The sequence below is a fragment of the Fukomys damarensis genome, unplaced genomic scaffold (genome assembly GCF_012274545.1).
Source record: "Fukomys damarensis isolate Sample0158 unplaced genomic scaffold, DMR_v1.0_HiC HiC_scaffold_29, whole genome shotgun sequence".
NCBI classification, from domain to species: Eukaryota; Metazoa; Chordata; class Mammalia; order Rodentia; family Bathyergidae; genus Fukomys; species Fukomys damarensis.
The window spans coordinates 33991016-34009159 of record NW_022900941.1 but is presented as its reverse complement, the minus strand read 5'-3'; positions in this window follow the sequence as shown (position 1 = coordinate 34009159).

Sequence of the window (18144 nt, the reverse complement as noted above, 5' to 3'; positions counted from 1 at the left end):
GAGGGAAAAGGAAAAAAAATATGAGAAAATGTAAAAATGGAATTAAAGTGTTTGAAGGTGGGGAGAGGAGGAGGGGGTGAAGGGAGGGTGGGAACAAGGGGAAGAAATGAGAACCAAGACCTGGCAGACCTGGCATGTAAAGGTACCAGATCCCAGTAATGAATGTGACTTTACTGTATACCTAGAATGTACCAATAAATTCAATTTCAAATAAAATTTTAAAAATTTCTAAAATGCTTTAGAACATCCACTTGGCAGCTAAGTGAGGATGTTTTAGGAAGAAAAGTTGACTGAATAAGAAATACCAACATGAAAACAGACTCCAAGAATCACTTCTGTTATTATACTACTGTTTCCATTTAAAAGTCCTATCTTTAGGACTGTACTTCCTCAAGGATACAGAGACAGTCCTCACCCTTTTTGTACAAGTGCTTTCCCATAACCTGGCATGTTTTGAGTTTCCCCAGGTCACAGTCTTACAATATGTAGATGATATACTTCTATGTGTCCCATTAGAAGAATTCTCTAGCCAAGGTATCAGCACTCTGCTAAGTTTTCTAGCAGTCAGGGATTATAAGGTTTCTAAATCTAAAGAACAGCTTTGTAGCCTTCAGGTAAAATATTTAGGCCTTATAATATCTAAGGGAACTCAAGGACTAGGGGAAGAAAAAATTAAACCAATACTTTCTTCCTACTGCCTAAGACCCAACAGCTAAGGGGATTCCTAGGAATTACAGATTTGTCGCCTTTGGATAGCAGGGTATGGTAAGATTCCATGACGTCTCTATCAGTTTGTAAAGAAACACAAAAGGCAAATACCCATATTTTAACCTGGAAACCTGATTCCCAAACTGCATTCCAGAAGCTTAAACAAGCACTTTTAAATGCCCCTGCACTGAGCTTTCAATGTTGATGAAAGCAGGGAATGGCTTTGGGACTGCTTACTCTGAATTGAAGACCTGCTCTACAGCCTGTGGGATATCTAAGTCATGAACTAGGTTTTGCAGCAAAGGGATCACCTGCATGCCTTAGAGCTATAGCTGTAGTAGCTCTCCTAATTCCAGAGGCATCCAAGCAAATTTTAGGCAACGATCTCACTGTATATACACCCTGCAATGTGGCAAGACTTCTTTCATTCAAAAGGAGTTTATGGCTATACTCATAATATTCCTGTTGGTCTTATTGTTTGGCCATGTATACTTAACTGTCTTTTTGGCCTTGTCTCTTCCAGACTTAAAGCTATACACCTACCCATGATGGAAATACCTGGTGCCTATCAAGGACCTTTAGACAGACCTTGTGAAGGGTATCTCTGACTGCCAACCACAGTTACTACCCCCCTTCAGCCTGAAGACGCTTGAGTGGTCACCTCCACTTACCCCCTCGTGGCAGTTCAGGATTCTTCTTCAGAGGGGGGAATATTATAGATAGATGAGACAGGTAGAAATATTATAGGTAGTCAGATAGGATTAAGTCCTCAAGAGGGCCAGGACAAAGGTGAAATACACCATAGCTGCATGTCAGCTGAAAACCACACCTCAAGATGGAGACAAGATGACCAGACCCTCATACTTCTTCAAAGAACTGGGCTTAGTGAAGTATAGGTAGGCATCAACTACCCTGGGAGTGACCAGAGACCTCTGGACCCACTACCCCCTAGGAGAAACATTGTTCTTTCCAACCACACTTACTGTGTGACTTGCTTCCCAATTGGACCATCACCGCCTGAGTGACTGTACTTGTGACCTAATTGGATGTTCTTGGCTGTGGCCCACATTGTACCCAAGTGGGTTTTACCCTATAAAACTTCTCTGTAAAGTGGAGCCCTTGGACTACCCACTAGGGGCACTTCCTGCCCCTCAGGAGCTTGCGTATCAATAAATATCTTCCTACTTTTAAATTATAAATAAATAAATAAAAGTCTAGTCATGTGATGACACAGGAGCTCAGTAGCCTTACTGGGGCTTAAAGAGTTACAGGAAAGACTCGTGACTAAGTTGGGCTACATTTTTTTTTTAACTACATGCCTTACTTGCCTAAATATGATGTATATCTATAGTAACTTAAGAAAATATCAAAAATGTTTCACCTGGTCTGAGGGAAAGTGTTATCTCATCTTAGAAAAATTTTCAGATTTATGTATTGATGACTTTTCTTAAGAATTATATCTGAGGGGGCCAGGGATGTGGCTCAGAGGCACCATGCCTGCCTGGCAAGCACAAGGTCCTGAGTTCAATATCTGGTACAAAAAAAAAATGTATTGGGACCAGGCAGAGCTATTGGCACTAAATAGAAAGAAAAAAAGAATAAGCAACCCTCAATGGGAAAGGTTTTCATTCTTATTTATGCCCCAACAAAAAGTGATAGCACATGTTATTACCAGCCATGATAATAGCTCATTATCACAATAATTCCTACCAGGGAGGAGAATATATCTTTGGTTGTGTGGGTCATATTGTGGTGCTGAGGGAGGGAATTAATAGATGTATGCATTTTGAAAAGCTCCAAATAAAGATGATACAACTTTCCACACCCTAGCATAACCCACCTCAACTTCTACATTTCCCTGACAAGATTTTATATAAGTCTTGGTTACCCAGACTTGATTTTAGATCTGGGGACTCCTATAATTAAGCTAGATTAAGAGTTTGGAGCTATATTTATATTCACTATATTCACCTGAGGTGAACTGAATTCTTTCTTTCATGATTTGAGGTAAGCTAGTAGACCAAAGCTGCATCCAGCAATAATTATTGTTTTAATGTGTGCTGGTTGCTTTTAGACAAAGCATAGATTTTTAAAGTTTTCCATACTTGGCTCTACTCATTCTTACATCACATTTCATCTATTTATCTGTTTTCTTGTTGGCCCTTAAAGGGATTTAGTTGGTGACTATTTTACTTTGGACATTTTAGAGGGAATAAGTTTTGGTGTTCTATTGTACAATAGGGTGACTCTAGCAACAATGTGTATTTAAAGATGGCTAGAAGAGATGTTGAATATCCTCACCCAAAGTAATGATGACTGTTCAAAATGATAGATATGTCAATTACCTTGATTTGGTCATTGCACAATGTGTACATGCATCAAATATTACATCAAACTGAATAAGCATGTACAGCTATTAAGCATTAATTAAAGACATAATGGAAAAACAAAGTTTCTAACCATACCTATATGACAACATTTTGGCCAGAGATTAACACACATGGTCTCTAGTCCAACTGTCAACGAAGTCCTTGTTCCCAACTGAAACCTCATGAGCCTGTTTTTTATTATCCACATTTTTACCAGTGTTCTACTCTTCTGAGCTCAGATTAGAATTACCCATTAGGCCTCTTAGCGCATTCTAAAGCTTCTATAGCTCACATCTCTAAACCTTTCCAAATTCATCCTGCAAACCAGTTCAATACGATTCTAAACCACAGAGTTAGGTATAGTCACAGAAATTACCCCACTTTTCCAGTACAAGTTTTCTGCCTTATTCAGTGTTTTAGCTACTTTCCCATTTTTGGAACAAAATAGCCAACAGCCACAATTTAAAAGAAAAGAAGTTTATTTCTGCTCAAAGTTTCAGTCCATGGGTAGCTGGTTCCAGGCCAGAGATAGCATGGTGGAAGACCATTATGGAGAAAGGATATTGAGCCCATGACAGCCAATACACACTTTCAGATCATGTCCCCAGTGACCTACCAAGTCCCACCTCTTAACTCCACATTGAGCTACTGAACTCATCAATAAATGAATCCATTGAAAAGGATAGCTCCCTGATCACCTTCCACACATATAAGAATTCATTAGGACATTTTAGATCTAAACTGCAACAGTCAGCTTTCCCATGGCTGGACATGATACCAGACACCCACAACTTGAAGGAGGATATATTTAATTTGGCTTATATTTTAAGGGGATTAACTCCACAGCAAAAACATCAAGGCAGAAGGGAGTGGTGGAGATAACCTGCTTAGTTGATGGTGGCCAGGAAACACAGCAGGGAAACAGTGCCAGAGAGAAAGGGACAAGGGGACCCAAGCACATGTCTCCATTATCTACCCCAAATTACTCACTAGTGTGCTCCATTAATTTCCTAGGCAGAGCTCAAAATCAGTCAAGCTGACATTCTACCCTAACGAACTACCTTTTGATTTCAGGGTAGTATAGCATCGTGAATTTTTGCACTGACCTTGGGTTTTCATTTTGTGTTAAATGAACTGTGCAAATTTTATGTGATGCATAATAACATTTTGCTAAATTCTTACTTCAGGTATAAAATCTAAAAAAATTATTTGGATTTTCTCATATTTGTAAAAGATTTCAGGATTGGCAGGTCAACTATACCACCTAAATCATATTTTGTGTATTTGTACCAGAACCTTGCAAGACATTTTGCATATTTACTTTTACTCATGATTATCAAAGTGTAAATTTTTCCTTGTATATGTAATACGCCATGTATCACCAAGCAAGAAATAGGCCTAGTGGTAGTGCAGGAACACGCCAAAATCAGTAACTGTGAAAAAGAGTTAAATGTGACTAGCTGGGGATTTAGCTCAGTGGTTCTGGTGCCTGCTTTGCAAGCACAAGGACCTGAATTCGATCCCCGGTACCAAAAAAGAATAAAGGAAGACAATCAATTGCCCTGACAACTTGTGCTGCTAAAGCAAGCTGTATATTTATTCAGGATAAGGAAATTTTAGTATAAAATTATGAATTTTCAGTTGTAGGTGGCCTTCAGAAAAGCGTTCTTTGCAGAAAATGCAAATGCCTTATATGCAAACTTCATATAACTGTGGCAATAAGCACTGCGGAGTCAGAAATTATTCTGATGACAGTCATTTTCTTCAAACTATCATTGAAATGATTGAAATCACAAAATCTTTGCCTCCATTCTTTCAAAAATTTTGCAGTGAACATGACTTATTAGGAGTTTGAAAAGTGATTGCAGCTATTTAATGCATCTATATGCATTGTTTTCCAGATACTTACAACTTTTTGTACCATTTAGAAGGATGATACATAACAGCTTCATAGAATTGCTTTTCCCACTTGAAAATGTGCTAAGCACCTATCAGTCACTGCCTTGTTTTCTTTATATATAAAATCTTTACCAGAACTTTATGAGTTAGACATTCCTATCAATCCAGGCCAACAAGAAAAATAGAAACCTTCTCAAATATTAAAATAAAGGCAACAAGGATGGGAATCTAGGAGAAGAAGCAAGGAGGCAGCCCAGATGTTAGAAATAGGAGAAATTGACTATCCAAAGGCTCCAGAGAACAAGGGAAGAACAGACTGTAGTCATGGCAGAAGTTAGACACAGAGCAGATCTGACAGGGTTTATGCAGTTAAAGAGAAGACAAAAGCAGTGCCAAAGGTGCCAGCAAAACAGGAAGATGAGCAGAAATATCCTGGCATGCCCTTACATCCAGTGTTCCATTCTCCTGCCCATGCTTTCACTTGGCATAAACAAGCACAGAGCTCAGAAAGGCATCCTGAAGGTGTGGCCCTCCTGCCAATAAAACAGAGGAAGCCAGGGTCAAGAAGGAATCCTAGAGTCAACCCCAGATCCGTAATTTCTTTCCCTTCTCCTGGAAACCTCTCAACTTCTTTTCTGTTTAAACTTTAGTTTATCGGTACACATGTATAGTGCATAATGTTTACATTCCTTGTGGGAAATTGGCACGTATACATAGCATACACTCATTCCTTTTTTCAACCCTTTCCCTTCTCTCCTTCTCTCTACCCTCCATCTCTTGATCTCTTTCCTTTTTATACATGTTTCTAGTACATAATGTTTTATTCCTTGTATGGAGTTGGTGCATATATATAACACATCTCAGCTCCTTTCTAAATCTCCTAACCCTTCCTTCCTCCTCTCTCCATATCTTGATCTCCTTCCCCTTCAAGAATAATCTATCTCCCTATTTCCTATTATTTATCTTCCATTTGCTCTTTATTTTTACTCCAGGTTCTCATAGTTTACTTATATGCATGTGAAATAAAATCTGCATTTAATCCCTCTCAAGAAAATCATCGTGTATAATCTCAGAAGAGAGCTTTTGCAAGAGGTTTAAAGCTGTAAATCTCACCTACACCAGAATAGAACTATAGAAAAAAAAAGTAGGATTTAAAAATCCATTTTTTACAGATACATGGTTATTTTATCCTAAAAGCTCAGACCTAAAATATTCTACAATACAGGTTTAAAATATCTAGTCTAGCAATATACTGAATTTAGTATAACTGCTTTCTTTTTAATAAAAGCTACCACTTGGTTTTTTAATGGCAGCAGGGATAAAGAGCATAATAAATCTTAATCACATTAACCTTATTAGGCAGGAATATATAGGAGACTTTGATCTCAGAATCTTTTGGTTGATTTCTATCTGGTTTATAAATGTCCTTCTCAAAGTATTTAAGACAATACAAACTTAATTCCTGTTTTTGAATCATCTGCATTCTAATTAAGTATATATTTTCTCATTTTTTTCTCTAAACCATTAATACGACCTTTTTGCTGGAATTTCAGGAGCATGTAAATGACTCCCCCTAGCTAAATGACAATCTCAGCAAATGAACAAATCAATTTTACTAATCTCCAGCAAACTATAAATTAAGAAATAAGATTATAACAAGCTCATTGATTCCCTGCCAACAATTTTCTCTACTGTGCTGCTTCTATTCCATAAATTAAAATCTTTCCACTGTGTCCTCTAAAAGCCATATTTAATTAGTAACGACTTTAACTTCTTTACTACATGTTGCCTGTTTTCTAAAGACAAAACTAGCTCTCGCCTCAGGACACTATTCTCATTGTGGTCTATCTAGAGAAGTACATTCAGTCTGTGATACCTGTCCACTGCAGGGTCTGAATCAGGAATGAGGTCCTTACTCTTCTCTGTTTGCTATACAAGGACCATTCAACTCCCGCACTCTCTTCTCTAAGCCTCTCCTCCTTTGGTGCCCACTCATGTCATTGGCTAATTGTCCTACATACTTCTTTATCAGTGGACACAACCAAGCTCCCATTTAGCCTCCCTTATTCACTGAAGACTTTGACACCTAGCACACTTCAACTTCTTCCACTATCCTAGTTATTTTCAACAACCAGAGGAAGAACATTCCCTGAAACCTCAGTATTTTAACTCCTCTCCTCCAATGAGCTTCTCCTTCAGTCCACCTCAGTCACCCATAATTAGGACCATGCTGGAATTCATCATCATCTAGAATTACATCATGAATTTAGGTTCTTACATTAATATTTATTTTCCTAAATTTTTTTCTGTCCCTTCAAGGCTATGCCCTTCCTAGCCTCTTGCTCTCTGTGAATGTTGGTTTCTTATCTTGCAACATTCTTCTTGACAACTGTTTTTTTTCTGGCCAAGTCTTTGTCCTTTATATCTCAGGTCAGAACACCTTTCATTAAGGAGCCTGACCTACAGAATACATTGACTTTCACTTCTCTATGTTTTCTGAGCTCCATTATTTATTTCCTATAATAATTGTCACTTTTTTCTAATGCCTGATGTCTATGCTAGATTGAAAGACATTTGAGAGCAGGGACTCTGTCCATCACCTATGCCACTATATCCTATATACCCAGCATAACAACTATATCTACCACAAGGTAGGTGCCCAATAAAAGTCTGTTGGGGGCTGGGAATTTACCTCAGTGGTGCCACTGTCTGCATCACAAGCACAAGGTCCCAAATTTGATCTCCAGTACCCCCCCAAAAAATCTGTTAAACACATTATTATTATGCTATGGCTTTTGTCTTTATTTTCATTTTTTGTAAACTCTATGTCCTATTAAATTTTTCTTTTCTTCCAACAATATCTTCCATTACTCTTTTAAAATCAAATGTACCAACTACCCTTACTCTGTATGCCAAAGTACCCCCCTGAGTGCCTTAGCAAGCTCACATGGGCACCATGAGACATTTTCAGTATTCAAGAGAAGACATCCACATCTGTCAGATAGCATGGAAACTACTAGCTTACAGGAGTTTCAACAACAAGTGATTTCATTTTTTGAGATATCATATATGTGTGCAATTGGATTGTCTACAGTGGCTGTGATAAACAAGGAAGTGTCATGTAGAAACCAGCGTGGCAGCGAAATTAAGATAGAGAGGTCCAATTTGATTAGAAGTTTCAGAAAAATGTGCACTGCCCAATAGGCATTAAGTTGTTAGGATATAAATGCTAATTCAGTTGTTAGGACCTAATTACTTAATAAGATAAACTGTAAAGTATTTCTTTGGGTCTAGAGGTACTGAAATACTAAAGGAACTGAGAAATTTTGAGAAGTTCTGTCCTTGCCAGTGGTCAAATTTCCTTTAAAGGGCTCTCTCACTCTTTGCTCTATTTTTGTTTATATTCCCATTTCAGTTATTGTATATAATGATTTCTTTGCATTTTTTCATTTTGGTGATCATAATATATACATTTTCCTTCATTAGTTCCAATTATTTGCCTGATTTCTATCATAATTTCCCTCTCCCATGATGATTTCTAAATATTCCTATTATCATCATCTCTTTACTGCAGTGAAACACTGTATTATAAAAAAGAAAAAAAGGTTTATATCTATTTGCACACATATAAAAATCTGTCATATTTGGTGTAAATATATATTTGAAAAGCTAATTGTATTCCTAGGCCTTCTTGCAATAGAGAGGAATTACAGTGATTTTACTATACACAACTCTGAGGCTTTTTGAACATCTTCTATAAGGCTGTTATCTTTGCCTCCCATACTGGAGCTTAAAGTTTAAAGGCAAGCAATTAAAAAGACATGTGAAAGTGAGGAAAAACAGCCTGAATAAACCCTTTAGCTTCACTTGCTTTTCATGTATTTGTTTTTAGTTTACCTTAAACATTAACTTTGCAAGTCATATAACTGAGAAATAAACTGTTAGTCTCTCACTACCTGTACTGTAGGTAACATCTCTGATGTGTGGGTTATGATAACAGTTGCCTAGGTTACTTTCCAGGGACTTCAGGTCTTCTCTGTTGAAACCCCCAACTCTTTGCAGCTGTTTGATGACCGACCTATTTGACAAGAGGCTAAAAACTCCACTCTCAGATCATGCTAACCCACAAATTTCTGGATATGTCCTATGAAGTTCTGTGAACATTGCACAGATCACTGATTATTGCAACTCCAATCACTTTCCCCAGGTTTTAATAAACCTCCCTAAACCCTATCCCTGTGAAATGTTATGGTTTAGATCTAAAATGTCCCCCAAAAGCCTCGTGTTTGGAAGCTGATTGGATCATAGAGGCATTATACTCACCAATGGATTAATTCAATAATGACTATGATGTTCAAAGGAGCCATGACCTGGAAGGGTGTATTTTGGGTCCCAGATCCTTCTTTCTCTTTCCCTCCTGGCCATTATACAGTGGGAAGTTTTCCTCTGTTATGCTATTCTTTCATACCAGTTCTACCCTGGAACCAGCCTAACATGGACTGAACCCACTGAAACTGAGAGGAAAAAAAAAAGCATTCCTCCTTTGCAGGTGTCAGATATTTTGTCTCAGTGTCAGGAAATTTAATAAATGTAGGCAGATTTAAAATTCATTCTCCCATCTCCACATTTAGCCAACTTTTTACAAAAGTCATCATTTTAGTGATTGGCATGCTGTGGCCTGCAAAAGCAGGCCTATTCAATAACAGATGCATGCTGAAGGAAAACAATGTAAAACTTTAACTGCCAAGCAAAAGGTGAACTGAAACCTGTACCAGCTTCCTTGTTTCTGATCTTAGTAGTGTGGGTGATTAGGATTAGCACAATGGCTAGATTTCAAGTAGGTAAATGGGTTTGGAGAATGAGTACTCTAGCCAAGAAAAATTGCAAGATCCCAGAGGCAAAAATAACCAGGTATTCTAAGACAATAGCAGATCAATCTAACCAGACCAGAGGGTCCATAAAATATGGAGTGTGTGAATGAGTCCAGAAAGGAAAGTGGATCAGTCTTTGATATCCATAGTCAAGCATCTGGCTTCATTCTGCAGGTGGGTGAGAGGTATTCATTTCTGATTCACTCCTATTAGTTCTCTTGGGGGAGAGGTGCTGTTTTAAATCTTTGATTCTCCATATTCTACTATCTAAAATGATTCTCTATCCTTGAATTAACATCATTTGTTGATTTCACTGAAGTACTACACATAAAAGGAAATTGGTTTTGGATTTGGTTTAAGACAAATGTGGCATAGGACATAACCACAACTTTAAGATAACAAACCTGCAAAAGATGACAACAGGGTGCATGTGGTATTGAGAAAACCAAGAGGAAACTTAAGACCTAACTTTCATTTCCAGCATCATTCCTCACAAACTAACTCTAAGATGCAGATTATAATTCAGATTATTTTCCTATAACTCAAGGGTCTTCCCATATTTTATAGGATTCTATCCTGCCCAATGTCCTGATAAGTCATCGTTATTTTCTGTACCAAGTAGAAGGTAGAACACTTATAACCCCATTTGCAGACACATGGATTAGGGGGATTGACACTAGTAAGACTGAGGTTAGTTGGAAGCTTGATGCCCTCCAAGTAAGTGTTCCTTAGCTCAGTGTCTTCTGAAAAGCTTCTGGGAGTAGGACAACCAACTCCTTCTGACAGTAACTGAGCAAAAGATTCCAGGCACCTGGTTTAACTAATTGCTCCTTTAGGGTGCAATCAAGACCTTCATTGTCTTTCATTGAACAAAACCCCACTCTCTCACACACAGTCTTGTCTTCTGATGCTTCTAGCTAAAGAACTGCAGCCAGGGCTCTACTGAACACATTTTGGTAGAAAGAGCCCTGGGATGAGATCCAAGATAACTGCTTCATGATCCATGTTCTACAGCTTGCTGGCTGTAAGATCTTGGGTACAACCCAAGATGTAACTTCTGTGAGTTTTATAAAATGAGTTGAGTAAATTACATGCTTTCTAGGATTTCTTCTTGATGTTTTTTTTTAATTTCAAGACATGCTAATTAAAAGGAAATCCAAATTTATCTGTCTCATTAGGAAAAGTGAAAAGAATACTACTATTTGCTATTGGTAAAGCCTCTTTTACTGCAGACAAGAGATCAAACTAGGAAGGGAAAAAATAGTAGACATTTGCCATTATTAAGAAAAGCAGTTTAAATGCATATATTCCCAGGAATCCTCTTCCTTCACTCCCAGAACAGTTGATCTCAAAAACTTTTCCAACATGTATGCAAAAACATAACAATATCTCAAAAATAGCTCATAATAATAAAAACAAAGATATAATACAAATATCCACTAACAAGTGATTGATTAAAGAAATTACAACAAATCCCTGCAATGCAATAACATAAGCAATTAAACATGATGCTGTAGAAAAACATTTAATAAAGTTTAAATGTTTTCTCTATTACCCTCCCCCTAGGCCTTGGAGGATGTGAGTGGCCCCGGGCACCTAAAGTGCCACCCCAGAGCCCCTCCCACTCTACCACCTCCCACTTCTGGCCTCTAGGCTGCTCCAGTAATTGGATCCACACCACAGAGGCCCAGGCAGTCATAAAGGCCACTGTTTTGAGCTCCAACAGATACAGCAGAAGTGAACAACAGAAAGAGGGCCTTTCTGAGGCTCCTTCATGAAAACTGAAGCCCACTGGAAAAGTGAAGAAAATTTCTGCAATAAAGGCACACTAGAGAACCATAATTGGTAAGTTGGAGGGACAGCCACCTCCCATGGGAACCTGGACTATCTTCAGGGGAACGGCAGCTAGAACCTGCAGTACAACCTTGTAGAATTCAACCTTACTCCTAGGAGGTCAGGGAGCTCAATTTCAGCATTGCAGCCGAAAATCAGCCAGAATCTCAGGGGATAGCTGTTGGCTTGCCAAGACTAATTGACTTAGATCTGTGTCCTGCTGCCCACATGACAGCAGAGACATACCATGAAGGAGGCCCTTCATTTTTTTCATTTTTTATTTTAAATTTTTTTTCTTATTTTTAATTTTTATTTATTTTTTCATATTTTTTCTTGATATCTTCTTTTTCTTGTTTTCTTTCTGTCTCTCACTCTCTTACTGTCTTACTCTCTCAGTCTCTCCAACCTTATTCTCTTATTTTGTTCTTGTTCCTGTCCTAATTCATATTTCTTTTTTCTTTCTTTTTCTTTTCTTCTGTCTTTTTCCTTTTCTCAATTGTCATTAGTTTTAAAGTAAAGTGAATACAGCTTCTAGATTCTCTATTGCTGTTAGGTTGTTCTGTTCTTGTCTGTCTTCTCTCATTCTGTCTTTTTCTCTTCTCTTCAACAGTTTCTTACAGTTTGCAGGATATTCCTGTGTCCTCGGCCCTTTCTTCTAACCTCTCCCTAACCTTCTACCTATCTATCCCTCCCTTCCCAACTCCTTTTAAGTCCCCATTCCAAAAAGTAAAGTTACTATACGGTAGGGTTTATACACTAAACATATTTTGGATTGGTCCTTGATTTTTATTTAACTCACACAGTTAAAGGTGATAGATTAATAAACACTAAAAATTGTCATTTTTTTAATCTGGGATGATGCTATTGTTGTTGCTGATTATATCACTTGGGTTAATTAAACTGGAGATCAGTAACATAAGAAATCTCAAGAACTTCACAAACATGTGGAAGTTGATTAACACACTCCTAAACAACCAATGGGTCACAAAGGAAATCAGATAGTTTCTACAAATAAATGACAATGCCAATACAACATACAAGAATCAGTGGAAACAATGAAAGCAGTTCTATGACAGAAATTGATAGCAGTGAATGCTCATACTAGGAAAACACAGTGAGCTCAAATAAACATCCAATGCTGAAACTCAAGCTCTTAGAAAAAGAAGAGCAAAACAAACCCAAAGTTCATACAAGGGAGGAAATTATAAAAATCAAAGCAGCAATCAAGGCAATGGAGACTAAGAGAATGGTACAAAAAAATCAATGAATCAAAGAGTTGATTTTTTGAAAGAATAAATAAAATTGATAACCTCTTAGCCAACCTTATTTTTTTTAAAAAAAAGGAACGAAACAGCTCAATTCCATACAATTAGGAATGAAAAAGGTGAAGTCACACCAGATTGATCAGAAACCCAGATGATCATCAATACCTACTTCAGTGAAGGGAGGGCAGGAATAAAGGGAAAAAACAAGAACGAAGATCTGTCATGTAAAGATACAAGATCCCAATAATGTATGTAACTCTACTGTATACCTAAAATGTACCAATAAACTCAATGAGAAAGAAAAATACTTACTTCAAAAACCTGTACTCTAGAAAAATGGAAAATACAGAAGAAATGGACAGATTCCTAGATATATTTGAATTACCAAAGTTGAACAAAGAAGATATAAAAATTCTAAACACCCCAATTATAATCAATAAAACTGAAAACACAATTAAAAATTTACCAACAAAGAAAAGCCTAGGGCCTGATGGCTTCACTGCCAAATTCTACAAGACATTTAGAGAAGAACAATTGCCATTATTCTTTAAACTCTTAATGAAATTGAAAAGGAAGTAATACTTCCCAATTCATTCCTGGAAACAAGTGTTACTTTGATTCAAAAAGAAGAGAAAGACCCAACCAAAAAGATAACTTCAGGCCAATCTCCCTACTGAACATAGATGCAAAAGTCCTCAATAAAATACTAGGAAATCAGAACATAGAGGGTCATCAAGAGTATTATACACCCTGACCAAGTCAGATTTATCCCAGGAAAATAAAGATGGTTCAACATATGTAAATCAATAAATGTAATACACTATATTAACAGAATCAAGGAAAAAATACATATGATCATCTAAATAGATAAAAAAAAAATTCAACAAAATTTAACACCCATTCATGATTAAAAAAAAACATACAGAAAGTTGGAATAAATGGTCTTCACCATAAGCTGATAAAGGCTATATGAAAAACCAACAGCCAACATCATACTAAATGGTCAAAAACTGAAATATTCATGCTAAAATCAGGAATAAGACAAAGCTGACCACTGTCACCACTCCTGTTCCACATAGTTCTGGAAACATATAGCAATTAGATAACAGAAAGAAATAAAAGGAACAAAGGTAGGAAAGGAAGAGGTTGAAATATCACTATTTGCTGATTATATGATATTCTACATAGATCACCCAAAAAACTCTGCCTAAAGAATTGTAGATTTAATTCACAGATGCAGGAGAGTAGCTGGATTCAAAGTCAACACTCAAAAATCAGTAGCCTTCTTGTACACAAATAAAAGATTCACTGAAACAGAAATTAGGGAAATAATTTCTTTCCCAATAGCATCCAAAAAATGAAATATTTAGGAATCAATCTAATAAAGGAAGCAAAAGATCTCTTACATTGAGAATTATAGCACTCTGAAAAAAGAGATTGAATAGGATATAAGAAAATGGGAAGATATCCCCCACTCCTCCATAGGAAGAATCAATACTGTGAAAATGGCCATATTTCCAAAATTGCTATATAGATTCAATGTGATCCCAATTGAAATACCAACAGTACATTTCACAGAACTAGAGAAACATTCTAAAAATTCATTTGGAACCAGAAGAGACCTAGACTAGCAAAATCAATTCTAGGCAACAGGAACATGGCAGGGGATATTGCAATCTCCACCTTGAAAATATACTATAAAGCAATTGTGATAAAACAGCATGGTATTGGCAAATAAACAGATCCAAGGGTCAATGCAATAGATTAGAAAGTGTAGAATCAACTCCAGACATACTCAGCTATCTCATTTTTGACAAAGGAGCTAATCATCCTCACTGTAGGAAAGATAGCCTCTTTAATAAATGGTATTGGAAAAACTAGATTTCAACCTGCCAAAGATTAAAGCTAGGTCCCTATCTTTCATCATACACTATACTAAAATTAAAGTGGATTAAAGAACTAAATATTAAAACAGAAACAATAAACTTGCTGAACCCTCAAAGACATTGTCATAGGAAAAGACTTTATAAGCAAATCCTCAGCATGGGAACTAGCACAAAGAAGCAACAAGTGGTGTCTCATCTTATTAGAAACTTCTGCACTGCAAGAGAAACCACCAACAGAGCTAAGAGACAACCTACAATTTTGGAAAAAATATTATATTTTCACTAGCTATAACTAAAAAGCTATACATACAGAATTGCATAACATTTTGCTATTAAAACTGTTTAACCTAAAAAAGTCACCTGAAATGAACAGATATTTCTCAGACAAAGAAGTAAAAACATCAAGTAAATATATGAAAAAAATGTTCCACATCACTGGTCATTCAAGAGATGCAGATGAAAACAACACTGAGATTCCACCTCACCCCAGAAAGAATGGCTGCTATCATGAAATCAACCAATAACAAATGCTGGTGGGTTGTGGGGAGAAAGGAAACCTTCTCCGTTATTGATTGTAATGCAGACTGGTGCAACCACTGTAGAAATCAACACGGAGATACCTCAGAAAACTAGGATTACAGGTCCCATTTGACCCAGGTATTCCTCTGCTGGGTATCTTTCCAAAAGAATCAGTCCACAGTGATATATGCTCACCCATGTTTATAGAGGCACAGTTAGTGATAGCTAAAATTTGGAAACAGTCCAATTTCCCATCAACTGGACACTGGATTTTTTTAAATGTGGGTTTTTTTTTAATAAAATGGAGTACTATTCAGTCATAAAGAAAGAGAAACTAGAGACATTTATAGTTAAATGGATGCACATTGAGGCAATGCACTTAAGTGAAATAAAGAGGACACACATATGTAAGTACCAAATAGTTTCTCTGATGTTAAAATCTAAAAGTGTAAATAAGGATCAAAATGTATAATTGATATTGTGAAATAGGAAGAAAAGCTCCAAAGGGGAAGGGGAAGTGGATGAGTTAGGGAAAAGAAGGAAAGGAATAGCATTAATATGAGAAAAGGGAAAAATGGAAACAAAGTCTTTGTAAATAGGGAGGGATGGAGAGGTTGAAGGGAGGACAAGGGAGTGGGGAAAAAATAAGAATCTGTACGTGAAGGTACAGATTTCCAATGACGAATGTCAGTATATTGTATACCTAAAATGTACCCATAAACTTAATGGAAAAAAAGTTGTCCATATTAATGCAGAAAAGAAAGAGATTTACTTAATACTATTTCATAAATTGCCACCCAGAGTGATCTCAATGTGTCCATATTTCACTGGATTTGACCAGTTCAGCACTGCTAAAACATCCACGTGACTTTATCAGCAAGATGACAGAGTATGTGAGGCCTCATTCTGCACAAATTTCTCCTTCTATGAGGTTCCTCATTCAGGAATGTGTAGGACTCTTTCAAGAACCCTACTTATCCACAAATCCACCACTAGTTCAGAGTCCTAAAGATGTGTCACAACCCCAATACAATTGACTTTCATGATCTCCCTTCTCCCAGAGCAAGTAGTCCCAATACAAAAGCTATAAAAACTGAAAAGAGTATTCTTTCAAAATCTAAACAGATTTTTCTCCATCCTTCTCCTACTTAAAACTATAGCTTACCATTACTGTAAAGGTTAAGATGAAATTCCTTAAGAAGCTTGTTACAGGGCTGGGGATTTAGCTCAGCGGTTCAGTGGCCTGCCTTGCAAGTGCAAGGACCCGAGTTCAATCCCCGGTACCAAAAAAAAAAAAAAAAAAAAAAAAAAAAAAAAAAAAAAAAAGAAAAGAAAAGAAAGAAAGAAAGAAAAGTCTGTTACAAACACCTAAAATTCTTGCTTCGTACAGCTACTAAGTGCCTCACCAGCTGTACTGGTCATTTTCTCATTGCTAGGATAAAATATCTAACACCTGTAATTTAAGAGTTGGCTATAAGTTTCTGTGAGTGGGTCCCTGGTCACTTGGCTCCAAGCAGAACCCACATGGTGGAAGGGCCCAGCTGAAAAGAGCTTCTGTGTTATGGCAGCCAGGAAGCAGAGAGAGACAGAAGGAGATGAAAATACACCCTTCTAAGTCACACCTTCAGTGACTCACCCCTTTTGACCAGGACCCAATTCTGAACATGAGGCTTTTGTGGGACATTTTAGATCTAAGCCATAACACCAGCCTTAACAATGCCAGAATCTCTGTTCCAGGACAAGTCTCCTAGTCCTTTATGTTCTTTATGACTCCGTTGTATTCACAAGGCTTGGTATTTATTCTTTGATTCTCACTTATAAAATGTTGTTGCCCCAACTATTTCATTTGGCTAATTATTTCACATGGTTTACTTCTCAGTTTAATTATTATTTTCTCAAGAAAGGGTACTCAAGGTTACCTAGCTTGGTGAATTATCACAGTTGCAAATTTACATTTTTTTAAATGTAACTGAATAAGGATCTGTACAAAATACCCACATGAATATAAACATTATATATCATAACCGTGAGGTTAAGGCAATAACAATAATAATGAAAATGGGGAAAGAGGATTTAGAGATAGAGAGAGAGGGAGGTGGGTGGGAAGGGGAAAGAGATTAAAAACAAGCTGAGTTGTGTTTACTCCCTAAAATGAATGAAAACTTCATGTATTGCAAACATGTACTAATAAAAGCTGTTTTAAAGGATCCATCTACTTTTCCTCCTTTTTCTTCAACATTTCATTGACATCTAGTGCAGTGTCTGTTTTAATGAGTGGACACTCATTTTAGTCTTCCTACTGGTGGAAATATGAGGTTAGAATGTCACCCACAATCCAAGTGCACCTTGAACCCATGCCCCCAACATTCCATTCATCTTGAGAAAAGAAAAGTTCTCTTACTCCTCCAGATCAAGGCTTGCCTGAAGAATCCAATTATTTTGGAGAAAACACTCATCCCTATCCACAAATTGTGACCTGGATTTTTTTATTAAGTTTATTGGTGCTTTTTAGGCATACAGTACAATTACATTCAGCACTGGAATCTTGTACCTTTACACAATGTGTCTTGGTTCTTATTTTTTCCCCATATCCCTGCCCTCCATTAATTACAAAGATTTTGTTTCCATTTTTTCCTTTGCTTATATTTTCTTCCCTTCTTTCCTTTTGTGTCCTGAAATTTAAGACCTATGGGAGCCATATTTTGAAACACTTTGGCCTATACCAGGTAGTCATATCCAGCCTCAGATCTAACCCATTACAGTTTTTTCTTCAACATAGATAGAACTTCATGAT